This window comes from Bidens hawaiensis, unplaced genomic scaffold, assembly GCF_021521415.1.
Source record: "Bidens hawaiensis isolate Kalapana, Puna unplaced genomic scaffold, B.hawaiensis_p1.1 tig00040048_1, whole genome shotgun sequence".
Lineage (NCBI taxonomy): Eukaryota > Viridiplantae > Streptophyta > Magnoliopsida > Asterales > Asteraceae > Bidens > Bidens hawaiensis.
Window position 1 is genome coordinate 134009 of NW_027497054.1, and position 19619 is coordinate 153627.

Here is a 19619-nt window from a genome sequence, read left to right on the forward strand (position 1 = left end):
CACTTTTTATAATTTTTGTATGATATATATTGTGTTAATAGTTTGAACAGAAATGCCGTTTATAATTTAAAGTGTTTGGACTTGTGAAGAATTTTTAGTTACCTGCTAAATCAGTGATTTTTTTATACAGGTTCTCACTGAGCTTGTGAATAATTTGAACAGAAATGCCGTTTATATATATGTACTTTCCCTGTATGTATACGGTTTGCTGGCTTATACATGATGGATATGGTTTGCATTATCTTGGATTACAAAGATAAGTTCTTTTCTATGTTTTTAACCATAAGGTTCATTGTTCTTACTACGCTTAGCACTAGAATTAACTACCTCATTTATAAACTATAAAAACACACAAGATTCAGTATTGTTAGTTGTTACTTTGTTTGTTCCCGTGTACAGTGTGACGACCTATACAAGAAAGGGAGAACTATTATGCCTATTGAATTTCAAGTTTGCACTTTGTTCCTTTTCAATAGCTTTTGTTGCATAATCGTCAATTTCATCTGTTCTTGACATAATTAGTGTTTTTTTTCCTTTGTATGGGGAGATGGGCGCTTTATTCTTTAGGTCATACAAAACACAAGCAATTGGCGACCAGCCTCTATATTTAAAGGTAAATACTCCATGAAATATGCTTAATTTGTCATTTATTAATATTACTCTTCATAATGACTGATTGTAAACCTTCTGGTTGTCTTTGACATGTTTGGATATAGAGGCTTTACAGCATCAATGCAGCGTATGCCAGTTTTTGGTTCAAAAGAAACTTCGAGGGTAATTGTGTCTACTTTTTATTTAAATTCTGCTCTATCTTCTATTCCTTGCATTTTAAGCTTTGATACGATTTCACACCATACGTTTGTGGACAACATTTGAACAGGTTGAAATTTGAACATGTTTGGCTATACATCCCCTGTATATGGTTTACTGTCTTGCACATAATGCTGGCAGGGTGGGGACGATACAATTTGTATTCTTAGATTACAAAGATAAGTTTATTTCTATGTTTTTAACTATAACATTCATTGTTTTTACTATGCTTAGAACTAGAATTGACTACCTCATTCATAAACTATAAAACACACAAGATTCAGTATTGTAACTTCGTTTGTTCCTGTTTACAGTTTGACGACTTTTACAAGAGAGGGAGAACTATCAAATTTCAGGTTTGAAGCAACTTTGTTCCTTTTTAATAGCTTTTGTTGCATAATCATCAAATTTCATCTATTCTTAGCACAGCTCATGAATTTTTGAAAAGTATTAGTGTTTATTTGCACCTTTAGGTTAATTGGAATTCTAAGCAGGGAGGTACCAAGTAAAGCTTAAAAGCAAGATAACAGCCAAAACATACACATATGGCTAGTTTGTTTAGTTAGTTGATTTATTATTAGTATTAGTTCTTTGTTATGTTGGTCTGCATTTTATAAGCAGTTTTTAAGAACACATATTTGAATATAAATTTAGGCTTGGTAGATCAATTAATGAATTTTGTTTAGAAGAAAACTGTCACAAGGGTAGAATAATGTTGCGAGTACAGTTCAAAGTTTAATTTTTCTTTTCCACAATAGATATATTCACACACAAAAACACACCTTTTTCTCATAAATGGTTAGTGTCAAATATGGTTGCAACAAGTATTGTAGAATAGGCTCTATACATTGAGTTTACACCTAGGAACCCATTTTTAAAGCCTGATTCTTGTTCTTTCCTGCATTTTTGACTTATGGTGGCCTTCGCGAGCCTACAATTAACAAGCTTGAAGTATCTCCCGGTGAAAGTCTCACAAAGGTGTCGGTTATTTTAGTCATTATAGCCTTATATATTATTTGACTTCAAACTTTTGTGGGAAACATTTGGACAGGTTGACATTTTTAAACCGGAGATGAGAAAAGCTTAAATGCAAAGATAAGTTCATTTCTAATTTTTACTTGTTTTAGCACCAGAATTAACGATCTCGTTTATAGTACATACGACGCTTCACATACAGACCCATCTCCAAAAATCCCTAAAAGTTTGGGGACTGGAGCGATAGTGAAAATGGCCCCTCTAAAATATATAAACTCTATAATTTTTTCAAAAAAATGCCACCCCTAGGAATTGAACCCAAAACCTTTCATAGACAACACACTTTCCATTGCACTAAAGATTCATTTTGTAGGCTTTTGCTTTAATATATATATATATATATAGAGAGAGAGAGAGAGAGAGAGAAAGAGAGAGAGAGAGAGAGAGAGAAAGGTTCACTAGGGAACCGCCAAAAAGTGGGGAGAACCATTGACCAAACAAACCCCGGTTGAACTCATTCCAGCGGCATTGAAACCGGCTCGTCGAAACTTAAACATATATATTTAGTGTTTAGTTTTTGTGGTTTAGATTTTAGGGATTAGTTTTTGGGGTTTAGCTTAGGGTTTGGATTTTAGGGTTTAGCCTTTGGGTTTAGAAGTAAGGTTCGACAAGCCGGTTTCAACGCCGCTGGAATGAGTTCAATCGGAGTTCGTTTGGTCAATGGTCCCCCACTTTTTTTGTGGTTCTCTAGTGAACCTCTCTCTCTCTCTCTTTATATATATATATATATATATAGAGAGAGAGAGAGGTAGGGTACCAAAAGGACCCAAATACCCGTACTAAACACCCGCGGGTCGATCAGAAGCTGAGGCACCCACGGGACATATAAACCATCCGCATAGTCATCTGAGGAAGAAACACCCTCATAGCACATGCGGAAGCATCACAGCACCCTCGGAAGTCATCCGCAAGAAGGAATATCCATCCGCGTAAATAACTACGAGGTAATGCTCCGGGACAGTTGTTAGCATTCTAGAAGAATCGCCAAGATGCTTTCTTGGGCAATACGTGATCTATTGGCCAATTAGCTAGTGACACGTGACAAGGTCGTTATAACCGTGCACATGGCCAATATTACCCCATTAACCAATAATAGAGCGACATGTGTCCAGGTTGTTATACATGCACATGCAACGTATAAGCTAAACCTATCACATAAGGACACGCGTCCAGACGGTTATGCAGGCATCTTCTAAAAGGACAGCTGGCCCAATCACTACCACACACCCTTCGGCTATAAATACTCTCTCAATCATCATGAGGTATTCATTCACCATCACTGTACTCTCTCAATTTACTTAAGTACTTTATCTCTTCGTAAGAACGGTACTTATTCTCACGTCGGAGGGTGGTTACGGGAAGACCCCCCTCTTGTCCTTCCCATAACGAGCTCACGGTGTTCTGTTTTGCAGGATTCACGTCACTGGACTTTAGGAATTGTATTCATATCGTGTTGGCAGTAACCGTATCCTACCTTGTAGACTCATTGGATCTAGGACCCATCAGTGGGGAGTAGATCCGTGTTTCTTCACTGGCGCCATCCGTGCTTTTGTTAGAACAGCTAAAAAATTTTCCGTTCTCTTTACGATATGAGTCAGTTACCTAAAGGGACGACGGAGAATCAAGCACAACTTCCACGTGATCTCAACCTCGAAACACGTGAAGGAGCAACGTCTGTGTTTGCTCGAATTTCGACCCCTACCACAAGAACTGACACCGTCAACCCAGGAATCCTTTCCTTGGGTGGTTCGACGGCTCGGGGTTGTTTGCTCAACAAGAGGGTGTCACCCCGGTAGACACCGGAAATATTGTTACACCAACTACTGACTTGGGGTACGTCACAGCCCCAGGGGGTTCTAACATAAGGAATCTAGAGCGTGTTCCAAGAGAAGTTCGATTGGAAGAAGATTCCGGTGACTCTAATCCAAGAATAGCTCACCGTCATAACCTCAGGACTGAAGAACCTTTGTCTTCAGACGAGTGGCTTCATATTCAACAAGAAAGTTTGAAAGCAGAGTATGAACGTCGGGTCCGGAATGAGCTTTTCCATGGTCGGACCCTGACATATGATGAGCCTCCCAGGAGATCTATTTCTCCTCCCATAAGGGGAAGCCACATCCAGTACAGTTTGCCACCGGAGCGGAACATGAGCGAAACCCGATGGTTGCGTCATCGTCCCCGCATAGATATGCGGGTGCCATTCTATGAGGACGAACTGGACGGGTAAGACTCATCTTATCGACAGGATGGTAGTTTTTATAGCGGGGATAGCCGTCTTCCTTCGTACGGAGGAGCTAGCTATCCGCGCCCAGTTGTCCGCCATACGGAGTATCATTGATGTGTTGAATAACACACTTATATTTCCTTACAATTTTATAATGTTTTAATGATTTAATATCAAATTTATGTAAGTTTAGGGGGTTAAGTGCAAAGTTTTACAAAGTTGAAATGTTTTGTGTAGGTTATGGAAAGATGTGGAAAAAAAGGCAAGAAAAAGAGAACTTGGAGGGTTTAAGTGTCAAAGTTTCAAAGTTTAATCAAGGCTCGACCCAAGCCCACATCTTAGAGGCCTTGTATAATATTATTTGAAGTTAATTATCAAAGAAAATCTGCCATAATCTCATCATAAACCCGAAATTCACAAAACCCTAACTTGGGCAGCAAGGGTTGCGATCGGAAGTCAGCCGCCGGCAAGAAAATAAGAAAAAAAGAAGAAAGCAGGACGGCTGGTGTCTTTTGGCGGCTGGAGAAGGAAGAGGTGATCTTGGGCAGCTGCTAGGGACTTTATATATCATCAATATCAGCCATATTACTTAAGTAATCATCTTTAAACTTTCTTTTTTGTTCAAGAACCCTAACTTTGTTGATTTGATCTTTTGTTTTACATTGTTTTGCAATTGATTGATTGTTTGTCTTGTGATTGATTGTGTTTGGATCTTGAATGAGTTTTATAATGTTTATGATGATGTTTATGGTGTTTTTCTTAAGTATGCATGGCTGTCCAAAATCTATGTTAGGCTAAACTTGTTTGTTCTACCTAGGATAGATGATTGTTGAATGGTTTTAACTTGTTTAATGGATTGTTAATGTTCAAGACTTAAATTATTGACGTAAAGTTTAACTAAACCATAAATTAGATTGTGTGTGATGGCTGTGTTTTATTTGTTATTGCTTATAATCCTCTTGCATTAGTTAATTGAATCGGTTTTGATTAATTGATTGCTTGTTAAGCTTTTTACTTAGTGTTTTGGGTTTATTTGCGGGAAGTACAACCGTAGGGATAAGTAGGTAATATATCATCTAAAATCAGTTAAAATACACCTTCTTTGAGACCGAGAGGTGATAAGAAGTAATATTGTCTCATTGCTTTTACTTGTTAGAATTAAGACCGCGCGAGAGCGAGTTTTTGTCTTGTCAAGTTTGAGTGTTTATGTGCAATTAGTTGGTTTAATTTGGGTTAAGTTAAATTGTTCCTCTATCCTTGGTTGCGTAGTATTCGTCTCCATTAGGATAGTGTGTCGAGGAGACCGAGAGGAGAGTCGATATTTGAACACGTTAATAATTGTTTTTCCGGTTTGTTCTTTAAAAATCAACTAAAATAAGTTAAAGTTTGTTAGAGAGACTGAGAGGTAATTTGACTTTCTTAAACAAGTTTTGGTTGTGTCATCTTTTATAACCGGTGTCTTGAATATTTTCAATCCATTGTCTTGTTATTTCTGTCAACATGATTCATTCCTAGGTAGACGTTTTTACATATTGAATTTAAGTCAAAGTTTTCTAAAAGTATTTTGTCAAACGTTTTTGTTTAGTTAAATTAATTTAAGTAGTTAAATAAAATCTTAAAAATTAAATAAATATTATTTTGGTAAGTCTTGGTTAGAGTTTTCTTAATCATAAACGTTTTCACGTGTCTTTGAGTTCGACATCCGGACTTCCTTGATGCTATACTATTTATGATCGGTACACTTGCCGGTTTTGTGTGGTTTCTATAGGATTTTCATTTTTGTAAATTTAAAGATTAATTATGATTCGTTCTTTATTTATATTATACATTTTCACACATCAAGTTTTTGGCGTCGTTGCCGGGGACACGGTTAGAGGCGTATTAAGAACGACTCGAGTTAAGACTTGCCTTGTTTACTACTTGTCTTTCTTAATTGTTTTGTTTGTTAGTTTAAAATAGTTTAGCTTATTATAATTTCTTTTATTTATTTTAATAGTTGTATGCGACGTACTCGATCTCTAGGACCACCAGAAGTTGAAGGATTTCCCGAACCAGAGAGAGCTTCTCGAGAGACGTCGTACAAAACCGTCTTCCAGTTCATCTACATCCGTCGGTAATACGTTTTCTTCTCCTACTTTTTCTGAACCCGTCATTAGGGATAGAATTATGGGCGACGCGAATCCACTACCGAGGAGGACAGTTGCAGACCGGGCCCCTCCGGTCGATGCTGGCGCGAGATCCAGTATTGCTCCACCAGCTATAGGAGTTCAAACGACTTGGCAGATTCCATCTAACGTTTTGAACACGATTGCTCATTCTGCTCAGTTTCACGGGTTGCTCCACGAGAACCCGCATTCTCATCTCACTCGTATTGCACGTATCTGCGACACGTTTCATCTTGCCGGCGTATCCGAAGACGCCATCAAACTCCGAATCTTTCCGTTCTCACTCGTGGATCATGCGAGTCTGTGGCTTGAGTCCCTCCCACAGGGATCCATTGCTACTTGGGCTGCCATGCAGACCCAATTTCTTGAAAAATACGATCCTCCGGCTAAGGCCGCTCGTTTGCGTAACCAAATTCATTCTTTCCAGATGGAGGACATCGAGAGCTTCTACGAGGCGTGGGAAAGGTTCAAAAATCTACTCGCATTATGTCCAAACCACGGCCTACAAGACTGGGTGGTTGTCGAGAAGTTCTACAACGGAGTGACGTACGCAACTCAGAGTATGCTCGACACAGCTGCAGGAGGTAACCTACTGACAACGAAAGATACGGATGAGTGCATTGCCTTGTTTAACGGTTTAGCCATGAGTGGATACCAGCGACAACCAGTTAAGAGCACCAAAACCGTCGATTCCCTATCACGCGGCATGCATTCGATCGACACAAGCACCGCACTTGCGGCACAAGTTGAAGCGTTAGCAAAGATCGTAAAGGACTTGCAGGTGAAAAGTAAGTTATGCGAGATCTGTAGAGGGGGACATGATACTGTTCAGTGCCCCGTAGGTTTCCAGGAGGAGGCAGTCTACTTCGTTAATAATCCAAACCGAAATCAACATTCTTTCAATTCTTATAATTCGGGGTGGAGAGGTAACCAAAATTCCAACTGGAGGAACGGAAATCAGTCCGGCTTCCAGCAACGTCAGAGCCTATTCCAGGATTCCGGTGAGGGACCGAGTAGTGGGGAGAAGAAGCCCACGTTAGAGGAGATGATGGCACAGCAGACACAGATGCTGTCGCAACTCATGACTCGAGAGGACTCCCGTCACAAAGAAACTCAAGAAAAATTCCGGGAGCACGAGTCATTCATGAGAAATCAAGGAGCGTCAATTCAAAATCTTGAGCGTCAGATGGGAGAGATAGCATGTCGTCTAAATGAGAGGTCGCCAGGTACACTTCTAACTAACACTGAACAAAATCCGAAGGCGTTCGCGAAGGCTGTGACGACAAGGAGCGGTGCGGGGGCACGTAGCGAGCCCGTGATTCAAGAGGCGATGAGAGGAGTCGTTAACGAGCCTGCGGTAGATGTAGAGGAGCAGGTAGACGAAGAGATTCAGTTGGAATCTCCACCGGCCAGGGTGCATCAGAGGCACAGCCCAGGAAGTACAGCACAGGCCGAGAACCAACCATCACCCAGCACACCACCGAGAGTCTACAAACCTAGACTCCCATTTCCCGGGAGAGTCCGTAGGGATAGAGACGAGGAGCAAAACTCCAAATTTCTTGATCTTCTGAAGCAAATTCATCTTAATATTCCTTTCCTTGAGGCACTCACGCAAATGCCCAAATACGCAAAGTTTCTTAAGGATATTCTATCGAACAAAGAGAAGTTAGCCGAAGTCTCTTCCATTCCTCTAAGTGTTGGTTGCTCTGCAGTCTTGCAGAGAAAGTTACCAGAAAAGATGTCCGATCCTGGGAGTTTCACAATTCCCTGCAACTTGAGTGATAATACGGTCGTCCATGCGCTGGCAGATCTTGGTGCCAGTATTAATCTCATGCCGTATTCCTTGTATCGCAAGTTGGGACTAGGCGAACCGAGGCCTACCCGTATGAGTATCCAGCTTGCTGATCGTTCTGTGAAATACCCCCGAGGGGTGGTCGAGAACATGCTTGTTCGTGTCGACAAGTTCATCTTCCCGGTGGACTTTGTCATCCTGGACATGAACGATGACGATAGTGTCCCACTCATATTGGGCCGACTATTCCTTGCCACTGCACAGGCATTGATCGATGGCTGCGAGGGTAAATTAATCTTAAGAGTTGGGGATGAGAACGTCACCTTCGACGTTCGACAGTCACTGAAACACCCCAAGTCTGCTGATGACTCCTTATACTTCATTGATACCATCATGGAGCATGTCGGGGAGTTTTTCAGCGAAATTTGTGGAGGATCTGCCTCCGACACCCAGATTCTCGATAGGGAGATTCCGGAGATTGAAATGGTTGCCGTAACCAATCGGTCCTTAAATGACGACACCGAGTCGCATACCCCTGAATCTGGCGTGTCTGCTGAGATCGTACGAGACGATCCGATGGACCGACCTTCAGTCGAGAGTTTCCCACCTTGAATATGCTTTTTTAGATGAAGAGAGGAAGCTTCCGGTTATCATTGCATCTGCTCTGATGGAGGTCGAGAAGGAGAAGTTGTTGAGGGTACTACGAGAGCACAAAGAGGCAATTTCATGGAAGATTATCGACATCAAGGGTATCAACCCTTCGTTTTGCACTCATAAAATCCTCATGGAGGAAAATTTCAAAACTGTCGTCCAGCCGCAACGGCGGCTCAATCCGAAAATGCAAGAGGTCGTAAAGAAGGAGATCATTAAACTCCTTGATGCGGGGATCATTTTCCCCATTTCTGATAGTGCTTGGGTGAGTCCAGTCCAAGTGGTTCCTAAAAAGGGTGGTATGATTGTCGTCACCAACGAGAGGAACGAGCTTATTCCCACGAGAACTGTGACAGGATGGCGAGTCTGCATCGACTATCGCCGACTGAATGATGCCACCAGGAAAGACCACTTTCCTCTCCCATTCATTGATCAGATGTTAGAGCGTTTAGCAGGTCAGCAATACTACTGCTTCCTAGACGGTTTCTCCGGGTACTTCCAGGTTCTGATAGCTCCCGACGACCAGGAGAAAACCACTTTCACCTGCCCTTACAGAACGTTTGCTTACAAACGTATGCCGTTCGGACTTTGTAACGCTCCGGTCACATTCCAGAGGTGTATGGTGGCCATTTTTCATGATATGATCGAGGACTCCATGGAGGTGTTCATGGACGATTTTTCCGTATTTGGGAGTTCCTTCGATCATTGTTTATCAAATCTCGAAAGGATGATGTCCTGCTGCGTTGCCACCAACCTAGTCCTTAACTGGGAGAAATGTCATTTCATGGTTCGCGAGGGCATTATTCTAGGTCATCGAATCTCAAGTGCGGGGATAGAGGTTGACCAGGCAAAGGTCGAGACCATTTCTAATCTTCCCCCGCCTACCTCTGTGAGATCAATTCGTAGTTTTCTAGGTCATGCCGGGTTCTACCGCCGGTTCATCAAAAATTTTTCGAAAATCGCGAGACCGATGACCAAACTTTTGGAGAAGGATGCTCCATTTATTTTTTCTGAGCAGTGTATCGAGGCGTTTGATCTTCTAAAAGACAAACTAGTTAACGCCCCGATCATGGTTGCTCCCGACTGGTCGTTACCATTCGAGTTTATGTGTGACGCCAGCGACTTCGCGGTCGGAACGGTTCTTGGACAACGGAAGGATAAACATTTCCATCCGATCTATTATGCGAGCCGGACCTTAAATAGCGCACAGGAGAGCTATACCACCACCGAAAAAGAGCTTTTAGCTGTGGTGTTCGCTTTCGACAAATTTAGGTCCTATCTGGTTTTGTCCAAAACGATTGTTTATATGGATCATGCCGCTATTAGATATCCTATCAGCAAGCAGGATGCTAAACCTCGTCTTATCCGATGGATCATGTTGCTGCAAGAGTTCGATATAGAGATCCGTGATAAAAAGGGGGCCGAGAATGTGGCGGCTGATCATCTTTCAATACTAGAGGGAGTTGATTCAGGAGATTCAGGAGTTAGGATCAACGATCGTTTTCCGACGGAGAGTCTGATGTTCGTTACTGCACAAGAGGAAGGTTTTCCATGGTTTGCTGATTTTGCGAACTATCTTGCTGACGGATACCTCCCAAAGATGCCTTACCAGCAAAAGAAGAAATTCTTTGCTGACATCAAATTTTACCTTTGGGACGATCCATATCTTTTCCGCATTGGTGCTGATCAGCTTATTAGAAGGTATGTGGATATCAAGGAAGGATGGCAAATTTTGAGCCATTGTCATGTGGGACCGACTGGAGGTCACCACGGTGTGAGTTCTACGGCAAAGAAAGTCTTTGATTCTGGTTTTTACTGGCCGTCTATCTTTAAGGATACTCACCTGTTCGTTAAGAGTTGCGATCGTTGCCAGCGTGTCGGCAACATTTCTTCGCGAAACGAAATACCCCAGAATTCCATTCAAGTTTGTGAGGTTTTTGATATATGGGGTATTGATTTCATGGGACCGTTTCCATCTTCCCGTGGAAACAAATACATACTCGTGGCCGTCGATTACGTGTCTAAGTGGGTTGAGGCCAAAGCTCTACCCACCAACGATGCCCGAGTGGTAGTCCGTTTTCTGAAAAGTCTATTTGCTCGTTTTGGAGTCCCGAAAGCCTTGATCAGTGATCGAGGTACTCACTTTTGCAACTCGTAGATGGAGAAGGCGTTGCAGCGCTATGGGGTCACCCACCGGCTTGCGACCGCCTACCACCCACAGACCAGTGGGCAAGTAGAAGTGAGTAATCGGGGAATCAAACGTATTCTCGAGAAAACGGTTGGTTCAAGTCGTCGGGATTGGTCTGACAAATTAGATGACGCTCTGTGGGCCTTCCGTACAGCCTACAAGACTCCGACTGGTTCCACACCATTTCGGATGATTTATGGGAATGCCTGTCATCTTCCTGTTGAATTGGAACACCGCGCTTCATGGGCCCTTCAAAGGGTTAATCTTGATTTACCCGCCACAGAGGGTAATCGTTTCCATCAATTACATGAATTAGAGGAGCTCCGGGATCACGCATATGCACAATCATTTCGGTATAAGGAGCTACGAAGGAACTGCATGACAGGAAATTGAAGGGTAATAAGCAGTTCAGGTGTGGGGATAAGGTTTTACTGTATAACTCACGATTGAGGTTATTCCCGGGAAAGTTGAAATCCCAATGGTCGGGACCGTTCACGGTCACTGAGGTTTTCCCGTATGGCACGATTGAGATACAAGATCGAAGCGGGAAGTTTAAGGTGAACGGCCATAGATTGAAGCACTACATTGGAGAGCCGATAACTGATCAGACAGTCGAGGTGTTCTACCTTGACTCATTCACCGAGGAATAGTCGTGATGGATGCATCACTCGGGAGACAGCCCGAGTTGTAGAGTTTGTATTATGATTCCCTTTACTTTCTGTTTTTATTTGTTTTATTTATATTTATAAAAACATAAAAATACAAAAAAAATATTTAATAAAAATAAAAAAAAATTAAAAAATTCAAAAACACAAAAATATGTTTATTTCTTATGTTTCTGTTTTCTGTTTGTACGCCGCTACATGCGAGCGAGTTTGAGTTGTTACAGGTATTATTATGCGCATGGTAGCTCTGATTGCGTTTTGGAACTGGTTCACCCGAGGTTGCGGCCGCGAATGAAATGCTATACGGTCGTTCGTTCGAATCATACACAACTGATGAAGAATCTGCATCTAAACCAGGGGAGTAACCCGTTCTCTATTTTAATTTCTCTTCTTTAAAGTTTTTATTTCATGCTTTACGTTTTATTTTTATTTTATTTCTTTTCTTTGTTCTCATCGAGGACGATTTCGTTCTAAGTGTGGGGATGGGAATTTATTTTACTTAGTTGTAGAAGAAAAAAATAAATTTAAAAAAAGAAAAAAATTAAAAAAATTTAAAAAAATAAAAAAAAAAGTTTTCATTTGTTTTTCGTTTTCGTACGTTGTTCATGTTTGATAAAAAAATAAAAAATAAATAAAAAATAAAAATGTCCCTTGTTTTTAGTTTCTTTTGCATTAAAGTGGGAGATGATGATTTTATTCGGAAATCGGTTTTTCAAACTACTAATAATATGAGATAAATAAAAGAAAACGCACTTAACTTGGGATGTGTCGGTAGGCTCAGCCTTGAAAATGAAAGGGCAAATTTGATAAAACGGTTTAAACGGAAATATTTTGTGGGTAAAGCGTTTTGTCCGTGGAAAATAAGCAATGAAAGGTCGGGCCATACTCAAGCCTCAAATTTTGGTATGAAAAATTGGAAATATCATGAGTTTTAAAAATCTGAATACGTTATCATATGATGCTTGGGTAGGTTTAACGTTAGAGTATGTCGTGTAGCATGTGATATAAATCTTAAAATGATAGTTTAGTGTTTTACACCTCATCGGCGTATGGTTTTATAACCTTAAATCCTGTATTGATGGGATGCTTCGGGTCCGGAGACTATGGGTCTGTATGCAATCTATTTAGCTGGGTATTCACAATTCCTAAGTGGGGTTGTGAATATTTAAAATAAAGCCAAAGAGCAAACCCTATTAAGTCTATAAACATGATCACAACAGTACGAAAGTACAAATACACTACAGACTTGATCATCCACGCTGTTAGTCATGTGGGGTCCACTTGCTCGCGTCTCATTACCATTAAGAAACGGACCACAAGGGACACGCTACATGTAAGCCCTACAGATAAAATTTTGCATCCTCACCTATGGTTATGGATTTGGGGTATTGCTTGATAACGGGGGTATGTCATGTTGTGGGGAGCACTGGCTATGAATAATTGAACCTTAATCATATCTAATGGCTGCTTGGTAGACTTTGATGCTTAAGCTTAGGTGGATAAACAATACCCTTGATCGTCTTAACTATTCATAAATATTAAGCAACAAAGTTTTAATTCTGCTAACTTTGAGGTTTAAGTCAAGTTGGGGTGGTCTGGTCCGGTAAAAGCAGAAAATAAGCGGGTCTTAATTGTGTAAACCACTAAGTAATATTATTGTCGGATCTTATTTGTCCCGGTAAAGATTAAGGCATGGGTTTAGGTGGACAACAATATCGATGATCGCGGTTTTTGCGTTTTTCTGAGCTTTAAAATCTAACCTATATGTTTGATTTGACTTTGATTTTCCGATTCTGATCCAATTGCAGTAAAATCTTTTTCAGGAGCGAAAAAGTCTTAAGTGTGGGGATGTTTGATGTGTTGAATAACACACTTATATTTCCTTACAATTTTATAATGTTTTAATGATTTAATATCAAATTTATGTAACTTTAGGGGGTTAAGTGCAAAGTTTTACAAAGTTGAAATGTTTTGTGTAGGTTAGGGAAAGATGTGGAAAAAAAGGCAAGAAAAAGAGAACTTGGAGGGTTTAAGTGTCAAAGTTTCAAAGTTTAATCAAGGCCCGACCCAAGCCCACATCTTAGAGGCCTTGTATAATATTATTTGAAGTTAATTATCAAAGAAAATCTGCCATAATCTCATCATAAACCCGAAATTCACAAAACCCTAACTTGGGCAGCAAGGGTTGCGATCGGAAGTCAGCCGCCGGCAAGAAAAGAAGAAAGCAGGACGGCTGGTGTCTTTTGGCGGCTGGAGAAGGAAGAGGTGATCTTGGGCAGCTGCTAGGGACTTTATATATCATCAATATCAGCCATATTACTTAAGTAATCATCTTTAAACTTTCTTTTTTGTTCAAGAACCCTAACTTTGTTGATTTGATCTTTTGTTTTACATTGTTTTGCAATTGATTGATTGTTTGTCTTGTGATTGAATGTGTTTGGATCTTGAATGAGTTTTATAATGTTTATGATGATGTTTATGGTGTTTTTCTTAAGTATGCATGGCTGTCCAAAATCTATGTTAGGCTAAACTTGTTTGTTCTACCTAGGATAGATGATTGTTGAATGGTTTTAACTTGTTTAATGGATTGTTAATGTTCAAGACTTAAATTATTGACGTAAAGTTTAACTAAACCATAAATTAGATTGTGTGTGATGGCTGTGTTTTATTTGTTATTGCTTATAATCCTCTTGCATTAGTTAATTGAAACGGTTTTGATTAATTGATTGCTTGTTAAGCTCTTTACTTGGTGTTTTGGGTTTATTTGCGGGAAGTACAACCGTAGGGATAAGTAGGTAATATATCATCTAAAATCAGTTAAAATACACCTTCTTTGAGACCAAGAGGTGATAAGAAGTAATATTGTCTCATTGCTTTTACTTGTTAGAATTAAGACCGCGAGAGAGCGGGTTTTTGTCTTGTCAAGTTTGAGTGTTTATGTGCAATTAGTTGGTTTAATTTGGGTTAAGTTAAATTGTTCCTCTATCCTTGGTTGCGTAGTATTCGTCTCCATTAGGATAGTGTGTCGAGGAGACCGAGAGGAGAGTCGAAATTTGAACACGTTAATAATTGTTTATCCGGTTTGTTCTTTAAAAATCAACTAAAATAAGTCAAAGTTTGTTAGAGAGAATGAGAGGTAATTTGACTTTCTTAAACAAGTTTTGGTTGTGTCATCTTTTATAACCGGTGTCTTGAATATTTTCAATCCATTGTCTTGTTATTTCTGTCAACATGATTCATTCCTAGGTAGACGTTTTTACATATTGAATTTAAGTCAAAGTTTTCTAAAAGTATTTTGTCAAACGTTTTCGTTTAGTTAAATTAATTTAAGTAGTTAAATAAAATCTTAAAATTAAATAAACATTATTTTGGTAAGTCTTGGTTAGAGTTTTCTTAATCATAAACGTTTTCACGTGTCTTTGAGTTCGACATCCGGACTTCCTTGATGCTATACTATTTATGATCGGTACACTTGCCGGTTTTGTGTGGTTTCTATAGGATTTTCGTTTTTATAAATTTAAAGCTTAATTGTGATTCGTTCTTTATTTATATTATACATTTTTACACATCAATCATAGCAATGCTGAATATGATTTTTCCAAACCATATCGCCCGGAGTCTTTCGCAGAAAAATCAAAATTCATTTCGAGCATTGCAACAGCTCCATTCCCGATTAATGCAAAAATTCCAACATCCTTTGGAACATATAATGGAATGACAGATCCTAGCGATCATCTGTTAAGGTTCGAAGCAGTGGGAGGAGTCAGTGGTTGGACTCTCCCGTATTGGTGTCATATTCGCACTAACATTCACCGGGGCGGCGCGGGAGTGGTTTGAGAAATTACCATGCGGAAAGATTACAAGTTGGAAAGACTTTGTAGCAATATTCTCTCAGCATTTTAGTCAGAAAAAGAAACATACTCGTGACCCTTCGGAAATACTAGATGTTACAAGGCGAAATAATGAGTCTATTGAGGACTTCATTACTCGTTTTACTAACGAGAGCCTTAACATAGGAGGAGTAAGCGAAGATATGCTGCGCGGAGCATTTTGTAAGAACGTCCACAGTGATGCCTTGATCCGTACTCTAATGGCAAGGGACGGAATACCTGAGTCATGGGATGAAATTATGAAGGCATCAAAGTTGTTTGCAAGAACTGAAAAAACTCTAAGTTCCAGCAGTCAAAAGCAGTCCCCAAGGGTCGAGTTTCAAACTACAAGACCAAACAGACAAGCTAAGGGACCAATATGGTCAAGACTTCAGCCTAGTGCGGAAACACCTAAACCTTTTGATGCATGATCTTTGATCAGCAACAAGGGTAAACGTAATTTTTCAGCTCGCTCCACTAACAGTTGTACCCAGTTATCAAAGACTCCCTCAGAAATTCTCACTACTGAAAATTTAACTTTCCAGAAACCTCAACCAATACCACGAAAGTCATTCCTTGATACCAAAAAACATTGCTCAAATCATAATGATGTTGGACACAACACGAATGAGTGTGTGGCTCTCAGAAACGAAATTGAAGCAGCCGATAAAAATGGTAAACTAGAACATTTGGTTAAGGGCGTACGAGGAGGGACTGGCAAACTTCCCGCAAAGGATAGCCAAGGTCCGGCCAAAAGGCAAATCAAAGATCTGAATGTCCACATGATTCAAGGGGGGCATTCGGGTAAGGGAAAACGGAGGGAATATTCGGACGAAGAGTGGAAAAACGAGCCCGTTATTTTTCCTCGGATCAAAGGGGGCCGTGCAACAAAAACCCGCTGATAATTACTGCCGAATTTGGCCACTACCGATCACAATATGTGTTCTTTGACATAGGCAGTACGTCCGATATTATGTACGAACAATGTTTCGAACAACTGGATGAGGAAGACAAAGAAAGACTACAACCAATTCATGCTCCTGTTTCTGGTTTTGGGGGAGAAATAATGCACCCGCGCGGTGTTAGCACTTTTCCGGTCACATTAAGTGACGGAGTACGATCAAGAACAGAATAAGTTGAATTTTTGTCTTACCAGCAACTTCCAAGCATGATATTATTCTGGGACGAGAGGCAATTGGAGACTTCAACGCCCATCCGTCCACAGCCCACGGTGCAGTAGGAGTTCCAACCCGCACTGGTGTGGCAATAATTCATGTAAACCGACATTGTTTTACAACCGAAAGTTCAAGACCAAGCAAGGTTCCAAGACAGGCTAAGAGGACTGAATCCGAAAAATGGGTTTTGAACAAGAAGTTTCCAGACCAGACAATTACAATAGGATCCGCTATCTCGGAGATAGTGAGAACCTTTTTAAAGCAATTATTGACCAAGAACATTGACATTTTTGCTTGGCAACCCGCGGACATGACCGGTGTCCCGCGGAGCATTTCGGAACACAAGTTAAGGGGGAATCCGTTAATCACCCCAATTGTACAAAAGAAACAAAAGATGGGTCCAGAACAAACAAAGGCTATGAATGAACAAGTACAAGACCATCTTCACGCCGGGATCATACGAGAAATCAAGTACCAAACATGGGTGGCTAACCCAGTGATTGTCCCAAAAAGAAACGGAACATGGAGGATGTGCATAGATTATAAAGACTTGAACAAGGCATGTCCGAAAGATTGCTACCCGCTTCCGGAGATCGACTTAAAAGTAGATGATGTGGCCCCATTTAAATTCAAGGGCTTCCTCGATGCCTACAAAGGGTATCACCAGATTCATATGGCAGCTGGCGATGAGGACAAGACAGCATTCCGAACGGACCAAGGAACATTGTGCTACAGAATGATGTCTTTCGGATTAAAGAACGTGGGGGCCACATATCAACGACTGATGTATCAGTCTTTCTTAAGTCAAATAAGTCGGAATCTCGAAGTTTATATGGATGATTTGGTAATCAAAAGCATTGAAGAAGATCAGATGTTAAGAGATATCGAAGAGACCTTTGAAACACTACGAAGTATCAACATGAAGTTGAATCCGGCTAAGTGTTCATTTGGCATGGAAGAGGGTAAATTCTTTGGAGTCATAGTAACAGGCGCGGGCTTTAAAGCCAACCCAGATAAGGTCCAGGCTATAGCCCACATGCCTTCACTCTCTACCCTCAAGGAGGTTCAAACACTTAATGGAAGACTTGTGGAGTTGAACCGATTCTTAGCAAATCACGCGGCCAAGTCTCATCCATTCGTGTCAACACTCAGAAATTTCCTTAGAAAAGCACATTTCAAGTGGACTGCGGAGGCTGAAAAAGCATTCTTAGAAGTTAAGAAGTGCTTAATGGAGCTCCCTACTCTAACAGCACCATACGCGGGTGAACCTCTGACACTGTATTTTTCTTCCTCGGACATTGCCATAGGAGCCGTTCTGCTAACCGATAGAAAAAATGTTCAGACACCAATCTACTACGTCAGTAGAACGTTATGGGACCCAGAAACAAGATATTCGATGTTAGAAAAGCTGGTTTTGGCATTGGTTTATGCCACCAGAAGGCTCCGCAGATATTTTCAGGGCCACCCTATCAATCTATTAACCGGATACAAACTCAAGAACGTGTTGAGTAAACCTAAGTTGTCCGGACGACTGGCAAAGTGGGCTATTTAATTGGGTGAACACTCGATTGAATATAAGCCCAGACCAGCGATCAAGGGGCAGATACTTGCGGACTTCGTCACATAGGTTCCGCAGTACAAAGAGCAAGAATGCCTAATCGAACAACAACCCCAAGCACCTCCGGAACAAAGACAAGTTTGGTCATTGTTCATGGACGGAGCTTCCAGCAGCGAAGGGTCAGGCGCAGGTTTAAGGCTAGTCAACCCTGAGGGGCATGAATTTACGTACGCCATCAAGTTGGACTTCAAAAGTACCAACAATGAGGCGGAATACGAAGCCTTCCTGGCAGGACTACGGATAGCGAAAAAGCTGGGGGTAAAATTTGGAGGCTAGGGTGGATTCTATGCTGATTGCGGGACAAATAAACAGAACATACGAAGCCAAAAATGATGTCATGGCTTCTTATTTGTCACAAGCAAGGGTCTTGATTCGCCAATTTTCTTCCTTCAATATTGTTCACATTAAGAGGAGCGAGAACAAATCGGCGGACGCTCTTAGCAAACTGGCCTCAACGAATTTTGAGCATTTCGCCAAAGATATTCCTGTAGAAGTTCTAGACCATCCATCTGTTCCGGAAAATCAAGTCCTGGTAATTCAAACGGGCGTTGAATCCTGGATGTCACCCATTATAGCTTATCTCTCTTCCGGAGCACTTCCAGCAGGAAAGGCTGAGGCTTGGAAGATTAAGCATAAAGCTCTGAATTACCAGATGATTGATGGCATCTTATACCGGAGGTCATTCCTTGGTACACTGTTACGTTGCGTGGACGCGGAAGACACAAATTACTTAATTCGAGAAATTCACGAAGGTATTTGTGGGTTACACGCGGGACCAAGAATAACGGTTGCAAAGATCATGAACGCAGGGTACTATTGGCCTGGCATGCATTTAGACGCTGTGCAGGAAATCAGAAAGTGTGATTCATGCCAGCGTCATGCCCCCAACACCATGCGTCCGAAAAACGAACTGATTCCAGTAACATCTACATGGTCGTTCCAAAAATGGGCTATTGATATTATGGGACCTTTCCCAGAAGCCCCAGGACGAGTCAAGTTCTTGATAGTGGCCATTGATTATTTCACCAAGTGGATAGAAGCCAAACCGGTTGCATCAATCACGGCTTCAAGCGTGAAGAAATTCCTTTGGGAATTCATCATTTGCCGGTTCGGCCTCCCACAGGAATTGGTAAGTGACAATGGGACCCAATTTGCTGACAGCGGACTACAGGAATGGTTGAAAGAACTTCAGGTCAGTCAAACCTTTACATTCGTAGCTCATCCACAGGCAAACGGTCAGGTCGAAAGGACCAACCGAACTATCAAAGAAGGGATCAAGGCAAGGCTAGGAACGAAGCGAACGGGTTTTGTAGACGAATTGCCCCACGTACTCTGGGCCTTCCGCACTCAAAATAACTTAAGCAATTTGGAGATACCCTTTAGCCTAACCTTTGGTACTGAAGCCATGATCCCCGCCAAAATCGGGA

At 41.1% G+C, this 19619-nt stretch overlaps 1 long non-coding RNA gene across 1 annotated transcript; it reads left to right on the forward strand.

Moving 5' to 3' along the window:
• The first annotated feature begins 1051 nt into the window (after positions 1 to 1051).
• LOC143591773 (uncharacterized) lies at positions 1052 to 1999 on the forward strand. The gene is made up of 3 exons (XR_013145774.1): positions 1052 to 1166; positions 1691 to 1788; positions 1862 to 1999. It is a non-coding gene; the product is annotated as an uncharacterized LOC143591773 (long non-coding RNA).
• Positions 2000 to 19619: the final 17620 nt, after the last annotated feature.